We start from the raw sequence: 24,490 nt of genomic DNA, 5'->3' as shown, positions 1-24,490 counted from the left end.
GGCCTCCCACCCCTTTTTGGCCTCCCACCTCTTTTTGTCCTCTGCTTTCTTGTCAGCCTCCCACTCCTTTTTGGCCTCCCACACTTTTTCGGCCTCTACTTTCTTGTTGGCCTCCCACCTCTTTTTGGCCTCTACTTTCTTGTTGGCCTCCCACCCCTTTTTGGCCTCCCACCTCTTTTTGGTCTTCCACCTCTTTTTGGCCTCTACTTTCTTGTTGGCCTCCCACCTCTTTTTGGCCTCTACTTTCTTTTTGGCCTCCCACCCCTTTTTGGCCTCTACTTTCTTGTTGGCCTCCCACCCCTTTTTGGCCTCCCACCTCTTTTTGGCCTCTACTTTCTTTTTGGCCTCCCACCCCTTTTTGGCCTCCCACCTCTTTTTGGCCTCTACTTTCTTGTTGGCCTCCCACCTCTTTTTAGCCTCTACTTCCTTGTCAGCCTCCCACTTCTTTTTGGCCTCCCACCTCTTTTTGGCCTCTACTTTCTTGTTGGCCTCCCACCCCTTTTTGGCCTCCCACCCCTTTTTGGCCTCCCACCTCTTTTTGGCCTCTACTTTCTTGTTGGCCTCCCACCCCTTTTTGGCCTCCCACCTCTTTTTGGCCTCTACTTTCTTGTTGGCCTCCCACCCCTTTTTGGCCTCTACTTTCTTGTTGGCCTCCCACCCCTTTTTGGCCTCTACTTTCTTGTTGGCCTCCCACCCCTTTTTGGCCTCCTACCTCTTTTTGGCCTCTGCTTTCTTGTCAGCCTCCCACCCCTTTTTGGCCTCCCAGCTCTTTTTCGGCCTCTACTTTCTTGTTGGCCTCCCACCTCTTTTTGGCCTCTACTTTCTTTTTGGCCTCCCACGCCTCTTTGGCCTCCCACCTCTTTTTGGCCTCTACTTTCTTGTTGGCCTCCCACCTCTTTTTGGCCTCTACTTTCTTGTCGGCCTCCCACCTCTTTTTGGTCTTCCACCTCTTTTTGGCCTCTGCTTTCTTGTCAGCCTCCCACTCCTTTTTGGCCTCCCACACTTTTTCGGCCTCTACTTTCTTGTTGGCCTCCCACCCCTTTTTGGCCTCCCACCTCTTTTTGGCCTCTACTTTCTTGTTGGCCTCCCACCCCTTTTTGGCCTCCCACCTCTTTTTGGCCTCTACTTTCTTGTTGGCCTCCCACCCCTTTTTGGCCTCCCACCTCTTTTTGGCCTCTACTTTCTTGTCGGCCTCCCACCTCTTTTTGGTCTTCCACCTCTTTTTGGCCTCTACTTTCTTGTTGGCCTCCCACCTCTTTTTGGCCTCTACTTTCTGTTTGGCCTCCCACCCCTTTTTGGCCTCCCACCTCTTTTTGGCCTCTACTTTCTTGTTGGCCTCCCACCTCTTTTTGGCCTCTACTTTCTTTTTGGCCTCCCACCTCTTTTTGGCCTCTACTTCCTTGTTGGCCTCCCACCCGTTTTTGGCCTCCCACCTCTTTTTGGCCTCTACTTTCTTGTTGGCCTCCCACCCCTTTTTGGCCTCCCACCTCTTTTTGGCCTCTACTTTCTTGTTGGCCTCCCACCCCTTTTTGGCCTCCCACCTCTTTTTGGCCTCTACTTTCTTGTTGGCCTCCCACCCCTTTTTGGCCTCCCACCTCTTTTTGGCCTCTACTTTCTTGTTGGCCTCCCACCTCTTTTTGGCCTCTACTTTCTTGTTGGCCTCCCACCCCTTTTTGGCCTCTACTTTCTTGTTGGCCTCCCACCCCTTTTTGGCCTCCTACCTCTTTTTGGCCTCTGCTTTCTTGTCAGCCTCCCACCCCTTTTTGGCCTCCCAGCTCTTTTTCGGCCTCTACTTTCTTGTTGGCCTCCCACCTCTTTTTGGCCTCTACTTTCTTGTTGGCCTCCCACGCCTCTTTGGCCTCCCACCTCTTTTTGGCCTCTACTTTCTTGTTGGCCTCCCACCTCTTTTTGGCCTCTACTTTCTTGTCGGCCTCCCACCTCTTTTTGGTCTTCCACCTCTTTTTGGCCTCTACTTTCTTGTCAGCCTCCCACTCCTTTTTGGCCTCCCACACTTTTTCGGCCTCTACTTTCTTGTTCGCCTCTCACCCCTTTTTGGCCTCCCACCCCTTTTTGGCCTCTACTTTCTTGTTGGCCTCCCACCCCTTTTTGGCCTCCCACCTCTTTTTGGCCTCTGCTTTCTTGTCAGCCTCCCACTCCTTTTTGGCCTCCCACACTTTTTCGGCCTCTACTTTCTTGTTGGCCTCCCACCTCTTTTTGGCCTCTACTTTCTTGTTGGCCTCCCACCTCTTTTTGGCCTCTACTTTCTTGTCGGCCTCCCACCTCTTTTTGGTCTTCCACCTCTTTTTGGCCTCTGCTTTCTTGTCAGCCTCCCACTCCTTTTTGGCCTCCCACACTTTTTCGGCCTCTACTTTCTTGTCAGCCTCCCACCACTTTTTGGCCTCCCACCTCATTTTGGCCTCTACTTTCTTGTTGGCCTCCCACCTGTTTTTGGCCTCTACTTTCTTTTCGGCCTCCCACCCCTTTTTGGCCTCCCACCTCTTTTTGGCCTCTACTTTCTTGTTGGCCTCCCACCTCTTTTTGGTCTCTACTTTCTTGATGGCCTCCCACCCCGTTTGGGCCTCCCACCTCTTTTTGGCCTCTACTTTCTTGTTGGTCTCTCACCTCTTTTTGGCCTCTAATTTCTTGTCAGCCTCCCACCTCTTTTTGGCCTCTACTTTCTTGTTGGCCTCCCACCCCTTTTTGGCCTCCCCCCTCTTTTTGTTCTCTACTTTCTAGTTGGCCTCCCACGTCTTTTTGGCCTCCCTCCTCTTTTTGGCCTCTACTTTCTTGTTGGCCTCCCCCCTCTTTTTGGCCTCTACTTTCTTGTTGGCCTCCCACCCCTTTTTGGCCTCCCACCTCTTTTTGGCCTCTACTTTCTTGTTGGCCTCCCACCTCTTTTTGGCCTCTACTTTCTTGTTGGCCTCCCACCCCTTTTTGGCCTCCCACCTCTTTTTGGCCTGTACTTTCTTGTCGGCCTCCCACCCCTTTTTGGCCTCTACTTTCTTGTTGGCCTCCCACCCCTTTTTGGCCTCCCACCTCTTTTTGGCCACTACTTTCTTGTTGGGCTCCCACCTCTTTTTGGCCTCCCACCTCTTTTTGGCCTCTACTTTCTTGTTGGCCTCCCACCCCTTTTTGGCCTCCCACCTCTTTTTGGCCTCTACTTTCTTGTTGGCCTCCCACCTCTTTTTGGCCTCTACTTTCTTTTTGGCCTCCCACACCTTTTTGGCCTGTGCTTTCTTGTTGGCCTCCCACCCCTTTTTGGCCTCCCACCTCTTTTTGGCATCTACTTTCTTGTTGGCCTCCCACCCCTTTTTGGCCTCCCACCTCTTTTTGGCCTCCACTTTCTTGTTGGCCTGCCACCTCTTTTTGGCCTCTACTTTCTTTTTGGCCTCCCACACCTTTTTGGCCTCCCACCCCTTTTTGGCCTCTACTTTCTTGTTGGCCTCCCACCTGTTTTTGGCCTCTACTTTCTTGTTGGCCTCCCACCCCTTTTTGGCCTCCCACCTCTTTTTGGCCTCTGCTTTCTTGTCAGCCTCCCACTCCTTTTTGGCCTCCCACAGTTTTTCGGCCTCTACTTTCTTGTTGGACTCCCACCTCTTTTTGGCCTCTACTTTCTTTTTGGCCTCCCACCCCTTTTTGGCCTCCCACCTCTTTTTGGCCTCTACTTTCTTGTTGGCCTCACACCCCTTTTTGGCCTCCCACCTCTTTTTGGCCTCTACTTTCTTGTTGGCCTCCCACCCCTTTTTGGCCTCCCACCTCTTTTTGGCCTCTACTTTCTTGTTGGCCTCCCACCCCTTTTTGGCCTCCCACCTCTTTTTGGCCTCTACTTTTTTGTTGGCCTCCCACGCCTTTTTGGCCTCCCACCTCTTTTTGGCCTCTACTTTCTTGTTGGCCTCCCACCCCTTTTTGGCCTCTACTTTCTTGTTGGCCTCCCACCTCTTTTTGGCCTCTACTTTCTTGTCGGCCTCCCACCTATTTTTGGTCTTCCACCTCTTTTTGGTCTCTGCTTTCTTGACAGCCTCCCACTCCTTTTTGGCCTCCCACACTTTTTCGGCCTCTACTTTCTTTTTGGCCTCCCACCCCTTTTTGGCCTCCCACCTCTTTTTGGCCTCTACTTTCTCGTTGGCCTCCCACCCCTTTTTGGCCTCCCACCTCTTTTTGGCCTCTACTTTCTTGTCGGCCTCCCACCCCTTTTTGGCCTCTACTTTCTTGTTGGCCTCCCACCCCTTTTTGGCCTCCCACCTCTTTTTGGCCTCTACTTTCTTGTTGGCCTCCCACCTCTTTTTGGCCTCCCACCTCTTTTTGGCCTCTACTTTCTTGTTGGCCTCCCACCCCTTTTTGGCCTCCCACCTCTTTTTGGCCTCTACTTTCTTGTTGGCCTCCCACCTCTTTTTGGCCTCTACTTTCTTTTTGGCCTCCCACACCTTTTTGGCCTGTGCTTTCTTGTTGGCCTCCCACCCCTTTTTGGCCTCCGACCTCTTTTTGGCATCTGCTTTCTTGTTGGCCTCCCACCCCTTTTTGGCCTCCCACCTCTTTTTGGCCTCCACTTTCTTGTTGGCCTCCCACCTCTTTTTGGCCTCTACTTTCTTTTTGGCCTCCCACACCTTTTTGGCCTGTGCTTTCTTGTTGGCCTCCCACCCCTTTTTGGCCTCCCACCTCTTTTTGGCCTCTACTTTCTTGTTGGCCTCCCACCCCTTTTTGGCCTCCCACCTCTTTTTGGCCTCTACTTTCTTGTTGGCCTCCCACCCCTTTTTGGCCTCCCACCCCTTTTTGGCCTCTACTTTCTTGTTGGCCTCCCACCTCTTTTTGGCCTCTACTTTCTTGGTGGCCTCCCACCCCTTTTTGGCCTCCCACCTCTTTTTGGCCTCTGCTTTCTTGTCAGCCTCCCACTCCTTTTTGGCCTCCCACAGTTTTTCGGCCTCTACTTTCTTGTTGGCCTCCCACCTCTTTTTGGCCTCTACTTTCTTGTTGGCCTCCCACCCCTTTTTGGCCTCCCACCTCTTTTTGGCCTCTACTTTCTTGTTGGCCTCCCACCCGTTTTTGGCCTCCCACCTCTTTTTGGCCTCTACTTTCTTGTTGGCCTCCCACCCCTTTTTGGCCTCCCACCTCTTTTTGGCCTCTACTTTCTTGTTGGCCTCCCACCCCTTTTTGGCCTCCCACCTCTTTTTGGCCTCTACTTTTTTGTTGGCCTCCCACGCCTTTTTGGCCTCCCACCTATTTTTGGCCTCCACTTTCTTGTTGGCCTCCCACCCCTTTTTGGCCTCTACTTTCTTGTTGGCCTCCCACCTCTTTTTGGCCTCTACTTTCTTGTTGGCCTCCCACCCCTTTTTGGTCTCCCACCTCTTTTTGGCCTCTACTTTCTTGTTGGCCTCCCACCCCTTTTTGGCCTCCCACCTCTTTTTGGCCTCTACTTTCTTGTTGGCCTCCCACCCCTTTTTGGCCTCCCACCCCTTTTTGGCCTCTACTTTCTTGTTGGCCTCCCACTCCTTTTTGGCCTCCCACACTTTTTCGGCCTCTACTTTCTTGTTGGCCTCCCACCTCTTTTTGGCCTCTACTTTCTTGTTGGCCTCCCACCCCTCTTTGGCCTCCCACCTCTTTTTGGCCTCTACTTTCTTGTTGGTCTCCCACCTCTTTTTGGCCTCTACTTTCTTGTTGGCCTCCCATCTCTTTTTGACCTCTACTTTCTTGTCGGCCTCCCAACTCTTTTTGGTCTTCCACCTCTTTTTGGCCTCTGCTTTCTTGTCAGCCTCCCACTCCTTTTTGGCCTCCCACACTTTTTCGGCCTCTACTTTCTTGTCGGCCTCCCACCCCTTTTTGGCCTCCCACCTCTTTTTGGCCTCTACTTTCTTGTTGGCCTCCCACCTCTTTTTGGCCTCTACTTTCTTTTTGGCCTCCCACCCCTTTTTCGCCTCCCACCTCTTTTTGGCCTCTACTTTCTTGTTGGCCTCCCACCCCTTTTTGGCCTCCCACCTCTTTTTGGCCTCTACTTTCTCGTTGGCCTCCCACCCCTTTTTGGCCTCCCACCTCTTTTTGGCCTCTACTTTCTTGTTGGCCTCCCACCCCTTTTTGGCCTCCCACCTCTTTTTGGCCTCTACTTTCTTGTCGGCCTCCCACCTCTTTTTGGTCTTCCACCTCTTTTTGGCCTCTATTTTCTTGTCAGCCTCCCACTACTTTTTGGCCTCCCACCTCTTTTTGGCCTCTACTTTCTTGTTGGCCTCCCACCTCTTTTTGGCCTCTACTTTCTTTTTGGCCTCCCACCCCTTTTTGGCCTCCCACCTCTTTTTGGCCTCTACTTTCTTGTTGGTCTCCCACTTCTTTTTGGCCTCTACTTTCTTTTTGGCCTCCCACCCCTTTTTGGCCTCCCACCTCTTTTTGGCCTCTACTTCCTTGTTGGCCTCCCACCCCTTTTTGGCCTCCCACCCCTTTTTGGCCTCTACTTTCTTGTTGGCCTCCCACCCCTTTTTGGCCTCCCACCTCTTTTTGGCCTCTACTTTCTTGTTGGCCTCCCACCCCTTTTTGGCCTCCCACCTCTTTTTGGCCTCTACTTTCTTGTTGGCCTCCCACCTCTTTTTGGCCTCTACTTTCTTGTCAGCCTCCCACCTCTTTTTGGCCTCCCACCTCTTTTTGGCCTCCAGTTTCTTGTTGGCCTCCCACCCCTTTTTGGCCTCCCACCCCTTTTTGGCCTCCCACCTCTTTTTGGCCTCCAGTTTCTTGTTGGCCTCCCACCCCTTTTTGGCCTCCCACCTCTTTTTGGCCTCTACTTTCTTGTTGGCCTCCCACCTCTTTTTGGCCTCTACTTTCTTGTTGGCCTCCCACCCCTTTTTGGCCTCTACTTTCTTTTTGGCCTCCCACACCTTTTTGGCCTGTGCTTTCTTGTTGGCCTCCCACCCATTTTTGGCCTCCCACCTGTTTTTGGCATCTACTTTCTTGTTGGCCTCCCACCCCTTTTTGGCCTCCCACCTCTTTTTGGCCTCCACTTTCTTGTTGGCCTGCCACCTCTTTTTGGCCTCTACTTTCTTTTTGGCCTCCCACACCTTTTTGGCCTCCCACCCCTTTTTGGCCTCTACTTTCTTGTTGGCCTCCCACCTGTTTTTGGCCTCTACTTTCTTGTTGGCCTCCCACCCCTTTTTGGCCTCCCACCTCTTTTTGGCCTCTGCTTTCTTGTCAGCCTCCCACTCCTTTTTGGCCTCCCACAGTTTTTCGGCCTCTACTTTCTTGTTGGACTCCCACCTCTTTTTCGCCTCTACTTTCTTTTTGGCCTCCCACCCCTTTTTGGCCTCCCACCTCTTTTTGGCCTCTACTTTCTTGTTGGCCTCCCACCCCTTTTTGGCCTCCCACCTCTTTTTGGCCTCTACTTTCTTGTTGGCCTCCCACCCCTTTTTGGCCTCCCACCTCTTTTTGGCCTCTGCTTTCTTGTCAGCCTCCCACTCCTTTTTGGCCTCCCACCTCTTTTTGGCCTCTACTTTTTTGTTGGCCTCCCACGCCTTTTTGGCCTCCCACCTCTTTTTGGCCTCTACTTTCTTGTTGGCCTCCCACCCCTTTTTGGCCTCTACTTTCTTGTTGGCCTCCCACCTCTTTTTGGCCTCTACTTTCTTGTCGGCCTCCCACCTCTTTTTGGTCTTCCACCTCTTTTTGGTCTCTGCTTTCTTGACAGCCTCCCACTCCTTTTTGGCCTCCCACACTTTTTCGGCCTCTACTTTCTTGTCGGCCTCCCACCCCTTTTTGGCCTCCCACCTCTTTTTGGCCTCTACTTTCTCGTTGGCCTCCCACCCCTTTTTGGCCTCCCACCTCTTTTTGGCCTGTACTTTCTTGTCGGCCTCCCACCCCTTTTTGGCCTCTACTTTCTTGTTGGCCTCCCACCCCTTTTTGGCCTCCCACCTCTTTTTGGCCTCTACTTTCTTGTTGGCCTCCCACCTCTTTTTGGCCTCCCACCTCTTTTTGGCCTCTACTTTCTTGTTGGCCTCCCACCCCTTTTTGGCCTCCCACCTCTTTTTGGCCTCTACTTTCTTGTTGGCCTCCCACCTCTTTTTGGCCTCTACTTTCTTTTTGGCCTCCCACACCTTTTTGGCCTGTGCTTTCTTGTTGGCCTCCCACCCCTTTTTGGCCTCCGACCTCTTTTTGGCATCTGCTTTCTTGTTGGCCTCCCACCCCTTTTTGGCCTCCCACCTCTTTTTGGCCTCCACTTTCTTGTTGGCCTCCCACCTCTTTTTGGCCTCTACTTTCTTTTTGGCCTCCCACACCTTTTTGGCCTGTGCTTTCTTGTTGGCCTCCCACCCCTTTTTGGCCTCCCACCTCTTTTTGGCCTCTACTTTCTTGTTGGCCTCCCACCCCTTTTTGGCCTCCCACCTCTTTTTGGCCTCTACTTTCTTGTTGGCCTCCCACCCCTTTTTGGCCTCCCACCCGTTTTTGGCCTGTACTTTCTTGTTGGCCTCCCACCTCTTTTTGGCCTCTACTTTCTTGGTGGCCTCCCACCCCTTTTTGGCCTCCCACCTCTTTTTGGCCTCTGCTTTCTTGTCAGCCTCCCACTCCTTTTTGGCCTCCCACACTTTTTCGGCCTCTACTTTCTTGTTGGCCTCTCACCCCTTTTTGGCCTCCCACCCCTTTTTGGCCTCTACTTTCTTGTTGGCCTCCCACCCCTTTTTGGCCTCCCACCTCTTTTTGGCCTCTGCTTTCTTGTCAGCCTCCCACTCCTTTTTGGCCTCCCACACTTTTTCGGCCTCTACTTTCTTGTTGGCCTCCCACCTCTTTTTGGCCTCTACTTTCTTGTTGGCCTCCCACCTCTTTTTGGCCTCTACTTTCTTGTCGGCCTCCCACCTCTTTTTGGTCTTCCACCTCTTTTTGGCCTCTGCTTTCTTGTCAGCCTCCCACTCCTTTTTGGCCTCCCACACTTTTTCGGCCTCTACTTTCTTGTCAGCCTCCCACCACTTTTTGGCCTCCCACCTCATTTTGGCCTCTACTTTCTTGTTGGCCTCCCACCTGTTTTTGGCCTCTACTTTCTTTTCGGCCTCCCACCCCTTTTTGGCCTCCCACCTCTTTTTGGCCTCTACTTTCTTGTTGGCCTCCCACCTCTTTTTGGCCTCTACTTTCTTGATGGCCTCCCACCCCTTTTGGGCCTCCCACCTCTTTTTGGCCTCTACTTTCTTGTTGGTCTCCCACCTCTTTTTGGCCTCTAATTTCTTGTCAGCCTCCCACCTCTTTTTGGCCTCTACTTTCTTGTTGGCCTCCCACCCCTTTTTGGCCTCCCCCCTCTTTTTGTTCTCTACTTTCTAGTTGGCCTCCCACGTCTTTTTGGCCTCCCTCCTCTTTTTGGCCTCTACTTTCTTGTTGGCCTCCCCCCTCTTTTTGGCCTCTACTTTCTTGTTGGCCTCCCACCCCTTTTTGGCCTCCCACCTCTTTTTGGCCTCTACTTTCTTGTTGGCCTCCCACCTCTTTTTGGCCTCTACTTTCTTGTTGGCCTCCCACCCCTTTTTGGCCTCCCACCTCTTTTTGGCCTGTACTTTCTTGTCGGCCTCCCACCCCTTTTTGGCCTCTACTTTCTTGTTGGCCTCCCACCCCTTTTTGGCCTCCCACCTCTTTTTGGCCACTACTTTCTTGTTGGGCTCCCACCTCTTTTTGGCCTCCCACCTCTTTTTGGCCTCTACTTTCTTGTTGGCCTCCCACCCCTTTTTGGCCTCCCACCTCTTTTTGGCCTCTACTTTCTTGTTGGCCTCCCACCTCTTTTTGGCCTCTACTTTCTTTTTGGCCTCCCACACCTTTTTGGCCTGTGCTTTCTTGTTGGCCTCCCACCCCTTTTTGGCCTCCCACCTCTTTTTGGCATCTACTTTCTTGTTGGCCTCCCACCCCTTTTTGGCCTCCCACCTCTTTTTGGCCTCCACTTTCTTGTTGGCCTGCCACCTCTTTTTGGCCTCTACTTTCTTTTTGGCCTCCCACACCTTTTTGGCCTCCCACCCCTTTTTGGCCTGTACTTTCTTGTTGGCCTCCCACCTGTTTTCGGCCTCTACTTTCTTGTTGGCCTCCCACCCCTTTTTGGCCTCCCACCTCTTTTTGGCCTCTGCTTTCTTGTCAGCCTCCCACTCCTTTTTGGCCTCCCACAGTTTTTCGGCCTCTACTTTCTTGTTGGACTCCCACCTCTTTTTGGCCTCTACTTTCTTTTTGGCCTCCCACCCCTTTTTGGCCTCCCACCTCTTTTTGGCCTCTACTTTCTTGTTGGCCTCACACCCCTTTTTGGCCTCCCACCTCTTTTTGGCCTCTACTTTCTTGTTGGCCTCCCACCCCTTTTTGGCCTCCCACCTCTTTTTGGCCTCTACTTTCTTGTTGGCCTCCCACCCCTTTTTGGCCTCCCACCTCTTTTTGGCCTCTACTTTCTTGTTGGCCTCCCACGCCTTTTTGGCCTCCCACCTCTTTTTGGCCTCTACTTTCTTGTTGGCCTCCCACCCCTTTTTGGCCTCTACTTTCTTGTTGGCCTCCCACCTCTTTTTGGCCTCTACTTTCTTGTCGGCCTCCCACCTCTTTTTGGTCTTCCACCTCTTTTTGGTCTCTGCTTTCTTGACAGCCTCCCACTCCTTTTTGGCCTCCCACACTTTTTCGGCCTCTACTTTCTTTTTGGCCTCCCACCCCTTTTTGGCCTCCCACCTCTTTTTGGCCTCTACTTTCTCGTTGGCCTCCCACCCCTTTTTGGCCTCCCACCTCTTTTTGGCCTGTACTTTCTTGTCGGCCTCCCACCCCTTTTTGGCCTCTACTTTCTTGTTGGCCTCCCACCCCTTTTTGGCCTCCCACCTCTTTTTGGCCTCTACTTTCTTGTTGGCCTCCCACCTCTTTTTGGCCTCCCACCTCTTTTTGGCCTCTACTTTCTTGTTGGCCTCCCACCCCTTTTTGGCCTCCCACCTCTTTTTGGCCTCTACTTTCTTGTTGGCCTCCCACCTCTTTTTGGCCTCTACTTTCTTTTTGGCCTCCCACACCTTTTTGGCCTGTGCTTTCTTGTTGGCCTCCCACCCCTTTTTGGCCTCCGACCTCTTTTTGGCATCTGCTTTCTTGTTGGCCTCCCACCCCTTTTTGGCCTCCCACCTCTTTTTGGCCTCCACTTTCTTGTTGGCCTCCCACCTCTTTTTGGCCTCTACTTTCTTTTTGGCCTCCCACACCTTTTTGGCCTGTGCTTTCTTGTTGGCCTCCCACCCCTTTTTGGCCTCCCACCTCTTTTTGGCCTCTACTTTCTTGTTGGCCTCCCACCCCTTTTTGGCCTCCCACCTCTTTTTGGCCTCTACTTTCTTGTTGGCCTCCCACCCCTTTTTGGCCTCCCACCTCTTTTTGGCCTCTACTTTCTTGTTGGCCTCCCACCCCTTTTTGGCCTCCCACCTCTTTTTGGCATCTACTTTCTTGTTGGCCTCCCACACCTTTTTGGCCTGTGCTTTCTTGTTGGCCTCCCACCCCTTTTTGGCCTCCCACCTCTTTTTGGCCTCTACTTTCTTTTTGGCCTCCCACCCCTTTTTGGCCTCCCACCTCTTTTTGGCCTCTACTTTCTTGTTGGCCTCCCACCCCTTTTTGGCCTCCCACCCCTTTTTGGCCTCTACTTTCTTGTTGGCCTCCCACCTCTTTTTGGCCTCTACTTTCTTGTTGGCCTCCCACCCCTTTTTGGCCTCCCACCTCTTTTTGTCCTCTGCTTTCTTGTCAGCCTCCCACTCCTTTTTGGCCTCCCACACTTTTTCGGCCTCTACTTTCTTGTTGGCCTCCCACCTCTTTTTGGCCTCTACTTTCTTGTTGGCCTCCCACCCCTTTTTGGCCTCCCACCTCTTTTTGGTCTTCCACCTCTTTTTGGCCTCTACTTTCTTGTTGGCCTCCCACCTCTTTTTGGCCTCTACTTTCTTTTTGGCCTCCCACCCCTTTTTGGCCTCTACTTTCTTGTTGGCCTCCCACCCCTTTTTGGCCTCCCACCTCTTTTTGGCCTCTACTTTCTTTTTGGCCTCCCACCCCTTTTTGGCCTCCCACCTCTTTTTGGCCTCTACTTTCTTGTTGGCCTCCCACCTCTTTTTAGCCTCTACTTCCTTGTCAGCCTCCCACTTCTTTTTGGCCTCCCACCTCTTTTTGGCCTCTACTTTCTTGTTGGCCTCCCACCCCTTTTTGGCCTCCCACCCCTTTTTGGCCTCCCACCTCTTTTTGGCCTCTACTTTCTTGTTGGCCTCCCACCCCTTTTTGGCCTCCCACCTCTTTTTGGCCTCTACTTTCTTGTTGGCCTCCCACCCCTTTTTGGCCTCTACTTTCTTGTTGGCCTCCCACCCCTTTTTGGCCTCTACTTTCTTGTTGGCCTCCCACCCCTTTTTGGCCTCCTACCTCTTTTTGGCCTCTGCTTTCTTGTCAGCCTCCCACCCCTTTTTGGCCTCCCAGCTCTTTTTCGGCCTCTACTTTCTTGTTGGCCTCCCACCTCTTTTTGGCCTCTACTTTCTTTTTGGCCTCCCACGCCTCTTTGGCCTCCCACCTCTTTTTGGCCTCTACTTTCTTGTTGGCCTCCCACCTCTTTTTGGCCTCTACTTTCTTGTCGGCCTCCCACCTCTTTTTGGTCTTCCACCTCTTTTTGGCCTCTGCTTTCTTGTCAGCCTCCCACTCCTTTTTGGCCTCCCACACTTTTTCGGCCTCTACTTTCTTGTTGGCCTCCCACCCCTTTTTGGCCTCCCACCTCTTTTTGGCCTCTACTTTCTTGTTGGCCTCCCACCCCTTTTTGGCCTCCCACCTCTTTTTGGCCTCTACTTTCTTGTTGGCCTCCCACCCCTTTTTGGCCTCCCACCTCTTTTTGGCCTCTACTTTCTTGTCGGCCTCCCACCTCTTTTTGGTCTTCCACCTCTTTTTGGCCTCTACTTTCTTGTTGGCCTCCCACCTCTTTTTGGCCTCTACTTTCTGTTTGGCCTCCCACCCCTTTTTGGCCTCCCACCTCTTTTTGGCCTCTACTTTCTTGTTGGCCTCCCACCTCTTTTTGGCCTCTACTTTCTTTTTGGCCTCCCACCTCTTTTTGGCCTCTACTTCCTTGTTGGCCTCCCACCCGTTTTTGGCCTCCCACCTCTTTTTGGCCTCTACTTTCTTGTTGGCCTCCCACCCCTTTTTGGCCTCCCACCTCTTTTTGGCCTCTACTTTCTTGTTGGCCTCCCACCCCTTTTTGGCCTCCCACCTCTTTTTGGCCTCTACTTTCTTGTTGGCCTCCCACCCCTTTTTGGCCTCCCACCTCTTTTTGGCCTCTACTTTCTTGTTGGCCTCCCACCTCTTTTTGGCCTCTACTTTCTTGTTGGCCTCCCACCCCTTTTTGGCCTCTACTTTCTTGTTGGCCTCCCACCCCTTTTTGGCCTCCTACCTCTTTTTGGCCTCTGCTTTCTTGTCAGCCTCCCACCCCTTTTTGGCCTCCCAGCTCTTTTTCGGCCTCTACTTTCTTGTTGGCCTCCCACCTCTTTTTGGCCTCTACTTTCTTGTTGGCCTCCCACGCCTCTTTGGCCTCCCACCTCTTTTTGGCCTCTACTTTCTTGTTGGCCTCCCACCTCTTTTTGGCCTCTACTTTCTTGTCGGCCTCCCACCTCTTTTTGGTCTTCCACCTCTTTTTGGCCTCTACTTTCTTGTCAGCCTCCCACTCCTTTTTGGCCTCCCACACTTTTTCGGCCTCTACTTTCTTGTTCGCCTCTCACCCCTTTTTGGCCTCCCACCCCTTTTTGGCCTCTACTTTCTTGTTGGCCTCCCACCCCTTTTTGGCCTCCCACCTCTTTTTGGCCTCTGCTTTCTTGTCAGCCTCCCACTCCTTTTTGGCCTCCCACACTTTTTCGGCCTCTACTTTCTTGTTGGCCTCCCACCTCTTTTTGGCCTCTACTTTCTTGTTGGCCTCCCACCTCTTTTTGGCCTCTACTTTCTTGTCGGCCTCCCACCTCTTTTTGGTCTTCCACCTCTTTTTGGCCTCTGCTTTCTTGTCAGCCTCCCACTCCTTTTTGGCCTCCCACACTTTTTCGGCCTCTACTTTCTTGTCAGCCTCCCACCACTTTTTGGCCTCCCACCTCATTTTGGCCTCTACTTTCTTGTTGGCCTCCCACCTGTTTTTGGCCTCTACTTTCTTTTCGGCCTCCCACCCCTTTTTGGCCTCCCACCTCTTTTTGGCCTCTACTTTCTTGTTGGCCTCCCACCTCTTTTTGGTCTCTACTTTCTTGATGGCCTCCCACCCCGTTTGGGCCTCCCACCTCTTTTTGGCCTCTACTTTCTTGTTGGTCTCTCACCTCTTTTTGGCCTCTAATTTCTTGTCAGCCTCCCACCTCTTTTTGGCCTCTACTTTCTTGTTGGCCTCCCACCCCTTTTTGGCCTCCCCCCTCTTTTTGTTCTCTACTTTCTAGTTGGCCTCCCACGTCTTTTTGGCCTCCCTCCTCTTTTTGGCCTCTACTTTCTTGTTGGCCTCCCCCCTCTTTTTGGCCTCTACTTTCTTGTTGGCCTCCCACCCCTTTTTGGCCTCCCACCTCTTTTTGGCCTCTACTTTCTTGTTGGCCTCCCACCTCTTTTTGGCCTCTACTTTCTTGTTGGCCTCCCACCCCTTTTTGGCCTCCCACCTCTTTTTGGCCTGTACTTTCTTGTCGGCCTCCCACCCCTTTTTGGCCTCTACTTTCTTGTTGGCCTCCCACCCCTTTTTGGCCTCCCACCTCTTTTTGGCCACTACTTTCTTGTTGGGCTCCCACCTCTTTTTGGCCTCCCACCTCTTTTTGGCCTCTACTTTCTTGTTGGCCTCCCACCCCTTTTTGGCCTCCCACCTCTTTTTGGCCTCTACTTTCTTGTTGGCCTCCCACCTCTTTTTGGCCTCTACTTTCTTTTTGGCCTCCCACACCTTTTTGGCCTGTGCTTTCTTGTTGGCCTCCCACCCCTTTTTGGCCTCCCACCTCTTTTTGGCATCTACTTTCTTGTTGGCCTCCCACCCCTTTTTGGCCTCCCACCTCTTTTTGGCCTCCACTTTCTTGTTGGCCTGCCACCTCTTTTTGGCCTCTACTTTCTTTTTGGCCTCCCACACCTTTTTGGCCTCCCACCCCTTTTTGGCCTCTACTTTCTTGTTGGCCTCCCACCTGTTTTTGGCCTCTACTTTCTTGTTGGCCTCCCACCCCTTTTTGGCCTCCCACCTCTTTTTGGCCTCTGCTTTCTTGTCAGCCTCCCACTCCTTTTTGGCCTCCCACAGTTTTTCGGCCTCTACTTTCTTGTTGGACTCCCACCTCTTTTTGGCCTCTACTTTCTTTTTGGCCTCCCACCCCTTTTTGGCCTCCCACCTCTTTTTGGCCTCTACTTTCTTGTTGGCCTCACACCCCTTTTTGGCCTCCCACCTCTTTTTGGCCTCTACTTTCTTGTTGGCCTCCCACCCCTTTTTGGCCTCCCACCTCTTTTTGGCCTCTACTTTCTTGTTGGCCTCCCACCCCTTTTTGGCCTCCCACCTCTTTTTGGCCTCTACTTTTTTGTTGGCCTCCCACGCCTTTTTGGCCTCCCACCTCTTTTTGGCCTCTACTTTCTTGTTGGCCTCCCACCCCTTTTTGGCCTCTACTTTCTTGTTGGCCTCCCACCTCTTTTTGGCCTCTACTTTCTTGTCGGCCTCCCACCTATTTTTGGTCTTCCACCTCTTTTTGGTCTCTGCTTTCTTGACAGCCTCCCACTCCTTTTTGGCCTCCCACACTTTTTCGGCCTCTACTTTCTTTTTGGCCTCCCACCCCTTTTTGGCCTCCCACCTCTTTTTGGCCTCTACTTTCTCGTTGGCCTCCCACCCCTTTTTGGCCTCCCACCTCTTTTTGGCCTCTACTTTCTTGTCGGCCTCCCACCCCTTTTTGGCCTCTACTTTCTTGTTGGCCTCCCACCCCTTTTTGGCCTCCCACCTCTTTTTGGCCTCTACTTTCTTGTTGGCCTCCCACCTCTTTTTGGCCTCCCACCTCTTTTTGGCCTCTACTTTCTTGTTGGCCTCCCACCCCTTTTTGGCCTCCCACCTCTTTTTGGCCTCTACTTTCTTGTTGGCCTCCCACCTCTTTTTGGCCTCTACTTTCTTTTTGGCCTCCCACACCTTTTTGGCCTGTGCTTTCTTGTTGGCCTCCCACCCCTTTTTGGCCTCCGACCTCTTTTTGGCATCTGCTTTCTTGTTGGCCTCCCACCCCTTTTTGGCCTCCCACCTCTTTTTGGCCTCCACTTTCTTGTTGGCCTCCCACCTCTTTTTGGCCTCTACTTTCTTTTTGGCCTCCCACACCTTTTTGGCCTGTGCTTTCTTGTTGGCCTCCCACCCCTTTTTGGCCTCCCACCTCTTTTTGGCCTCTACTTTCTTGTTGGCCTCCCACCCCTTTTTGGCCTCCCACCTCTTTTTGGCCTCTACTTTCTTGTTGGCCTCCCACCCCTTTTTGGCCTCCCACCCCTTTTTGGCCTCTACTTTCTTGTTGGCCTCCCACCTCTTTTTGGCCTCTACTTTCTTGGTGGCCTCCCACCCCTTTTTGGCCTCCCACCTCTTTTTGGCCTCTGCTTTCTTGTCAGCCTCCCACTCCTTTTTGGCCTCCCACAGTTTTTCGGCCTCTACTTTCTTGTTGGCCTCCCACCTCTTTTTGGCCTCTACTTTCTTGTTGGCCTCCCACCCCTTTTTGGCCTCCCACCTCTTTTTGGCCTCTACTTTCTTGTTGGCCTCCCACCCGTTTTTGGCCTCCCACCTCTTTTTGGCCTCTACTTTCTTGTTGGCCTCCCACCCCTTTTTGGCCTCCCACCTCTTTTTGGCCTCTACTTTCTTGTTGGCCTCCCACCCCTTTTTGGCCTCCCACCTCTTTTTGGCCTCTACTTTTTTGTTGGCCTCCCACGCCTTTTTGGCCTCCCACCTATTTTTGGCCTCCACTTTCTTGTTGGCCTCCCACCCCTTTTTGGCCTCTACTTTCTTGTTGGCCTCCCACCTCTTTTTGGCCTCTACTTTCTTGTTGGCCTCCCACCCCTTTTTGGTCTCCCACCTCTTTTTGGCCTCTACTTTCTTGTTGGCCTCCCACCCCTTTTTGGCCTCCCACCTCTTTTTGGCCTCTACTTTCTTGTTGGCCTCCCACCCCTTTTTGGCCTCCCACCCCTTTTTGGCCTCTACTTTCTTGTTGGCCTCCCACTCCTTTTTGGCCTCCCACACTTTTTCGGCCTCTACTTTCTTGTTGGCCTCCCACCTCTTTTTGGCCTCTACTTTCTTGTTGGCCTCCCACCCCTCTTTGGCCTCCCACCTCTTTTTGGCCTCTACTTTCTTGTTGGTCTCCCACCTCTTTTTGGCCTCTACTTTCTTGTTGGCCTCCCATCTCTTTTTGACCTCTACTTTCTTGTCGGCCTCCCAACTCTTTTTGGTCTTCCACCTCTTTTTGGCCTCTGCTTTCTTGTCAGCCTCCCACTCCTTTTTGGCCTCCCACACTTTTTCGGCCTCTACTTTCTTGTCGGCCTCCCACCCCTTTTTGGCCTCCCACCTCTTTTTGGCCTCTACTTTCTTGTTGGCCTCCCACCTCTTTTTGGCCTCTACTTTCTTTTTGGCCTCCCACCCCTTTTTCGCCTCCCACCTCTTTTTGGCCTCTACTTTCTTGTTGGCCTCCCACCCCTTTTTGGCCTCCCACCTCTTTTTGGCCTCTACTTTCTCGTTGGCCTCCCACCCCTTTTTGGCCTCCCACCTCTTTTTGGCCTCTACTTTCTTGTTGGCCTCCCACCCCTTTTTGGCCTCCCACCTCTTTTTGGCCTCTACTTTCTTGTCGGCCTCCCACCTCTTTTTGGTCTTCCACCTCTTTTTGGCCTCTATTTTCTTGTCAGCCTCCCACTACTTTTTGGCCTCCCACCTCTTTTTGGCCTCTACTTTCTTGTTGGCCTCCCACCTCTTTTTGGCCTCTACTTTCTTTTTGGCCTCCCACCCCTTTTTGGCCTCCCACCTCTTTTTGGCCTCTACTTTCTTGTTGGTCTCCCACTTCTTTTTGGCCTCTACTTTCTTTTTGGCCTCCCACCCCTTTTTGGCCTCCCACCTCTTTTTGGCCTCTACTTCCTTGTTGGCCTCCCACCCCTTTTTGGCCTCCCACCCCTTTTTGGCCTCTACTTTCTTGTTGGCCTCCCACCCCTTTTTGGCCTCCCACCTCTTTTTGGCCTCTACTTTCTTGTTGGCCTCCCACCCCTTTTTGGCCTCCCACCTCTTTTTGGCCTCTACTTTCTTGTTGGCCTCCCACCTCTTTTTGGCCTCTACTTTCTTGTCAGCCTCCCACCTCTTTTTGGCCTCCCACCTCTTTTTGGCCTCCAGTTTCTTGTTGGCCTCCCACCCCTTTTTGGCCTCCCACCCCTTTTTGGCCTCCCACCTCTTTTTGGCCTCCAGTTTCTTGTTGGCCTCCCACCCCTTTTTGGCCTCCCACCTCTTTTTGGCCTCTACTTTCTTGTTGGCCTCCCACCTCTTTTTGGCCTCTACTTTCTTGTTGGCCTCCCACCCCTTTTTGGCCTCTACTTTCTTTTTGGCCTCCCACACCTTTTTGGCCTGTGCTTTCTTGTTGGCCTCCCACCCATTTTTGGCCTCCCACCTGTTTTTGGCATCTACTTTCTTGTTGGCCTCCCACCCCTTTTTGGCCTCCCACCTCTTTTTGGCCTCCACTTTCTTGTTGGCCTGCCACCTCTTTTTGGCCTCTACTTTCTTTTTGGCCTCCCACACCTTTTTGGCCTCCCACCCCTTTTTGGCCTCTACTTTCTTGTTGGCCTCCCACCTGTTTTTGGCCTCTACTTTCTTGTTGGCCTCCCACCCCTTTTTGGCCTCCCACCTCTTTTTGGCCTCTGCTTTCTTGTCAGCCTCCCACTCCTTTTTGGCCTCCCACAGTTTTTCGGCCTCTACTTTCTTGTTGGACTCCCACCTCTTTTTCGCCTCTACTTTCTTTTTGGCCTCCCACCCCTTTTTGGCCTCCCACCTCTTTTTGGCCTCTACTTTCTTGTTGGCCTCCCACCCCTTTTTGGCCTCCCACCTCTTTTTGGCCTCTACTTTCTTGTTGGCCTCCCACCCCTTTTTGGCCTCCCACCTCTTTTTGGCCTCTGCTTTCTTGTCAGCCTCCCACTCCTTTTTGGCCTCCCACCTCTTTTTGGCCTCTACTTTTTTGTTGGCCTCCCACGCCTTTTTGGCCTCCCACCTCTTTTTGGCCTCTACTTTCTTGTTGGCCTCCCACCCCTTTTTGGCCTCTACTTTCTTGTTGGCCTCCCACCTCTTTTTGGCCTCTACTTTCTTGTCGGCCTCCCACCTCTTTTTGGTCTTCCACCTCTTTTTGGTCTCTGCTTTCTTGACAGCCTCCCACTCCTTTTTGGCCTCCCACACTTTTTCGGCCTCTACTTTCTTGTCGGCCTCCCACCCCTTTTTGGCCTCCCACCTCTTTTTGGCCTCTACTTTCTCGTTGGCCTCCCACCCCTTTTTGGCCTCCCACCTCTTTTTGGCCTGTACTTTCTTGTCGGCCTCCCACCCCTTTTTGGCCTCTACTTTCTTGTTGGCCTCCCACCCCTTTTTGGCCTCCCACCTCTTTTTGGCCTCTACTTTCTTGTTGGCCTCCCACCTCTTTTTGGCCTCCCACCTCTTTTTGGCCTCTACTTTCTTGTTGGCCTCCCACCCCTTTTTGGCCTCCCACCTCTTTTTGGCCTCTACTTTCTTGTTGGCCTCCCACCTCTTTTTGGCCTCTACTTTCTTTTTGGCCTCCCACACCTTTTTGGCCTGTGCTTTCTTGTTGGCCTCCCACCCCTTTTTGGCCTCCGACCTCTTTTTGGCATCTGCTTTCTTGTTGGCCTCCCACCCCTTTTTGGCCTCCCACCTCTTTTTGGCCTCCACTTTCTTGTTGGCCTCCCACCTCTTTTTGGCCTCTACTTTCTTTTTGGCCTCCCACACCTTTTTGGCCTGTGCTTTCTTGTTGGCCTCCCACCCCTTTTTGGCCTCCCACCTCTTTTTGGCCTCTACTTTCTTGTTGGCCTCCCACCCCTTTTTGGCCTCCCACCTCTTTTTGGCCTCTACTTTCTTGTTGGCCTCCCACCCCTTTTTGGCCTCCCACCCGTTTTTGGCCTCTACTTTCTTGTTGGCCTCCCACCTCTTTTTGGCCTCTACTTTCTTGGTGGCCTCCCACCCCTTTTTGGCCTCCCACCTCTTTTTGGCCTCTGCTTTCTTGTCAGCCTCCCACTCCTTTTTGGCCTCCCACAGTTTTTCGGCCTCTACTTTCTTGTTGGCCTCCCACCTCTTTTTGGCCTCTACTTTCTTGTTGGCCTCCCACCCCTTTTTGGCCTCCCACCCCTTTTTGGCCTCTACTTTCTTGTTGGCCTCCCACCCGTTTTTGGCCTCCCACCTCTTTTTGGCCTCTACTTTCTTGTTGGCCTCCCACCCCTTTTTGGCCTCCCACCTCTTTTTGGCCTCTACTTTCTTGTTGGCCTCCCACCCCTTTTTGGCCTCCCAACTCTTTTTGGCCTCTACTTTTTTGTTGGCCTCCCACGCCTTTTTGGCCTCCCACCTATTTTTGGCCTCTACTTTCTTGTTGGCCTCCCACCCCTTTTTGGCCTCTACTTTCTTGTTGGCCTCCCACCTCTTTTTGGCCTCTACTTTCTTGTTGGCCTCCCACCCCTTTTTGGTCTCCCACCTCTTTTTGGCCTCTACTTTCTTGTTGGCCTCCCACCCCTTTTTGGCCTCCCACCTCTTTTTGGCCTCTACTTTCTTGTTGGCCTCCCACCCCTTTTTGGCCTCCCACCCCTTTTTGGCCTCTACTTTCTTGTTGGCCTCCCACTCCTTTTTGGCCTCCCACACTTTTTCGGCCTCTACTTTCTTGTTGGCCTCCCACCTCTTTTTGGCCTCTACTTTCTTGTTGGCCTCCCACCCCTCTTTGGCCTCCCACCTCTTTTTGGCCTCTACTTTCTTGTTGGCCTGCCACCTCTTTTTGGCCTCTACTTTCTTGTTGGCCTCCCATCTCTTTTTGACCTCTACTTTCTTGTCGGCCTCCCAACTCTTTTTGGTCTTCCACCTCTTTTTGGCCTCTGCTTTCTTGTCAGCCTCCCACTCCTTTTTGGCCTCCCACCTCTTTTTGGCCTCTACTTTCTTGTTGGCCTCCCACCTCTTTTTGGCCTCTACTTTCTTTTTGGCCTCCCACCCCTTTTTCGCCTCCCACCTCTTTTTGGCCTCTACTTTCTTGTTGGCCTCCCACCCCTTTTTGGCCTCCCACCTCTTTTTGGCCTCTACTTTCTTGTCGGCCTCCCACCTCTTTTTGGTCTTCCACCTCTTTTTGGCCTCTATTTTCTTGTCAGCCTCCCACTACTTTTTGGCCTCCCACCTCTTTTTGGCCTCTACTTTCTTGTTGGCCTCCCACCTCTTTTTGGCCTCTACTTTCTTTTTGGCCTCCCACCCCTTTTTGGCCTCCCACCTCTTTTTGGCCTCTACTTTCTTGTTGGTCTCCCACCTCTTTTTGGCCTCTACTTTCTTTTTGGCCTCCCACCCCTTTTTGGCCTCCCACCTCTTTTTGGCCTCTACTTCCTTGTTGGCCTCCCACCCCTTTTTGGCCTCCCACCTCTTTTTGGCCTCTACTTTCTTGTTGACCTCCCACCCCTTTTTGGCCTCCCACCTCTTTTTGGCCTCTACTTTCTTGTTGGCCTCCCACCCCTTTTTGGCCTCCCACCTCTTTTTGGCCTCTACTTTCTTATCGGCCTCCCACCTCTTTTTGGCCTCCCACCTCTTTTTGGCCTCTACTTTCTTGTTGGCCTCCCACCTCTTTTTGGCCTCTACTTTCTTTTTGGCCTCCCACCCCTTTTTGGCCTCTACTTTCTTGTTGGCCTCCCACCCCTTTTTGGCCTCCCACCTCTTTTTGGCCTCTACTTTCTTGTTGGCCTCCCACCCCTTTTTGGCCTCCCACCTCTTTTTGGCCTCTACTTTCTTGTTGGCCTCCCACCTCTTTTTGGCCTCTACTTTCTTGTCAGCCTCCCACCTCTTTTTGGCCTCCCACCTCTTTTTGGCCTCCAGTTTCTTGTTGGCCTCCCACCCCTTTTTGGCCTCCCACCCCTTTTTGGCCTCCCACCTCTTTTTGGCCTCCAGTTTCTTGTTGGCCTCCCACCCCTTTTTGGCCTCCCACCTCTTTTTGGCCTCTACTTTCTTGTTGGCCTCCCACGCCTTTTTGGCCTCTACTTTCTTGTTGGCCTCCCACCCCTTTTTGGCCTCTACTTTCTTTTTGGCCTCCCACACCTTTTTGGCCTGTGCTTTCTTGTTGGCCTCCCACCCCTTTTTGGCCTCCCACCTCTTTTTGGCATCTACTTTCTTGTTGGCCTCCCACCCCTTTTTGGCCTCCCACCTCTTTTTGGCCTCCACTTTCTTGTTGGCCTGCCACCTCTTTTTGGCCTCTACTTTCTTTTTGGCCTCCCACACCTTTTTGGCCTCCCACCCCTTTTTGGCCTCTACTTTCTTGTTGGCCTCCCACCTCTTTTTGGCCTCTACTTTCTTGTTGGCCTCCCACCCCTTTTTGGCCTCCCACCTCTTTTTGGCCTCTGCTTTCTTGTCAGCCTCCCACTCCTTTTTGGCCTCCCACAGTTTTTCGGCCTCTACTTTCTTGTTGGACTCCCACCTCTTTTTTGCCTCTACTTTCTTTTTGGCCTCCCACCCCTTTTTGGCCTCCCACCTCTTTTTGGCCTCTACTTTCTTGTTGGCCTCCCACCCCTTTTTGGCCTCCCACCTCTTTTGGGCCTCTACTTTCTTGTTGGCCTCCCACCCCTTTTTGGCCTCCCACCTCTTTTTGGCCTCTACTTTCTTGTTGGCCTCCCACCCCTTTTTGGCCTCCCACCTCTTTTTGGCCTCTACTTTTTTGTTGGCCTCCCAAGCCTTTTTGGCCTCCCACCTCTTTTTGGCCTCTACTTTCTTGTTGGCCTCCCACCCCTTTTTGGCCTCTACTTTCTTGTTGGCCTCCCACCTCTTTTTGGCCTCTACTTTCTTGTCGCCCTCCCACCTCTTTTTGGTCTTCCACCTCTTTTTGGTCTCTGCTTTCTTGACAGCCTCCCACTCCTTTTTGGCCTCCCACACTTTTTCGGCCTCTACTTTCTTGTCGGCCTCCCACCCCTTTTTGGCCTCCCACCTCTTTTTGGCCTCTACTTTCTCGTTGGCCTCCCACCCCTTTTTGGCCTCCCACCTCTTTTTGGCCTGTACTTTCTTGTCGGCCTCCCACCCCTTTTTGGCCTCTACTTTCTTGTTGGCCTCCCACCCCTTTTTGGCCTCCCACCTCTTTTTGGCCTCTACTTTCTTGTTGGCCTCCCACCTCTTTTTGGCCTCCCACCTCTTTTTGGCCTCTACTTTCTTGTTGGCCTCCCACCCCTTTTTGGCCTCCCACCTCTTTTTGGCCTCTACTTTCTTGTTGGCCTCCCACCTCTTTTTGGCCTCTACTTTCTTTTTGGCCTCCCACACCTTTTTGGCCTGTGCTTTCTTGTTGGCCTCCCACCCCTTTTTGGCCTCCGACCTCTTTTTGGCATCTGCTTTCTTGTTGGCCTCCCACCCCTTTTTGGCCTCCCACCTCTTTTTGGCCTCCACTTTCTTGTTGGCCTCCCACCTCTTTTTGGCCTCTACTTTCTTTTTGGCCTCCCACACCTTTTTGGCCTGTGCTTTCTTGTTGGCCTCCCACCCCTTTTTGGCCTCCCACCTCTTTTTGGCCTCTACTTTCTTGTTGGCCTCCCACCCCTTTTTGGCCTCCCACCTCTTTTTGGCCTCTACTTTCTTGTTGGCCTCCCACCCCTTTTTGGCCTCCCACCCCTTTTTGGCCTCTACTTTCTTGTTGGCCTCCCACCTCTTTTTGGCCTCTACTTTCTTGTTGGCCTCCCACCCCTTTTTGGCCTCCCACCTCTTTTTGGCCTCTGCTTTCTTGTCAGCCTCCCACTCCTTTTTGGCCTCCCACAGTTTTTCGGCCTCTACTTTCTTGTTGGCCTCCCACCTCTTTTTGGCCTCTACTTTCTTGTTGGCCTCCCACCCCTTTTTGGCCTCCCACCTCTTTTTGGCCTCTACTTTCTTGTTGGCCTCCCACCCGTTTTTGGCCTCCCACCTCTTTTTGGCCTCTACTTTCTTGTTGGCCTCCCACCCCTTTTTGGCCTCCCACCTCTTTTTGGCCTCTACTTTCTTGTTGGCCTCCCACCCCTTTTTGGCCTCCCACCTCTTTTTGGCCTCTACTTTTTTGTTGGCCTCCCACGCCTTTTTGGCCTCCCACCTATTTTTGGCCTCTACTTTCTTGTTGGCCTCCCACCCCTTTTTGGCCTCTACTTTCTTGTTGGCCTCCCACCTCTTTTTGGCCTCTACTTTCTTGTTGGCCTCCCACCCCTTTTTGGTCTCCCACCTCTTTTTGGCCTCTACTTTCTTGTTGGCCTCCCACCCCTTTTTGGCCTCCCACCTCTTTTTGGCCTCTACTTTCTTGTTGGCCTCCCACCCCTTTTTGGCCTCCCACCCCTTTTTGGCCTCTACTTTCTTGTTGGCCTCCCACTCCTTTTTGGCCTCCCACACTTTTTCGGCCTCTACTTTCTTGTTGGCCTC

This window comes from Mycteria americana, chromosome 8, assembly GCF_035582795.1.
Source record: "Mycteria americana isolate JAX WOST 10 ecotype Jacksonville Zoo and Gardens chromosome 8, USCA_MyAme_1.0, whole genome shotgun sequence".
In the NCBI taxonomy this organism is placed as follows: Eukaryota; Metazoa; Chordata; class Aves; order Ciconiiformes; family Ciconiidae; genus Mycteria; species Mycteria americana.
The sequence above is the reverse complement of the archived record's forward strand: the minus strand, read 5'-3'. Positions refer to the sequence as shown.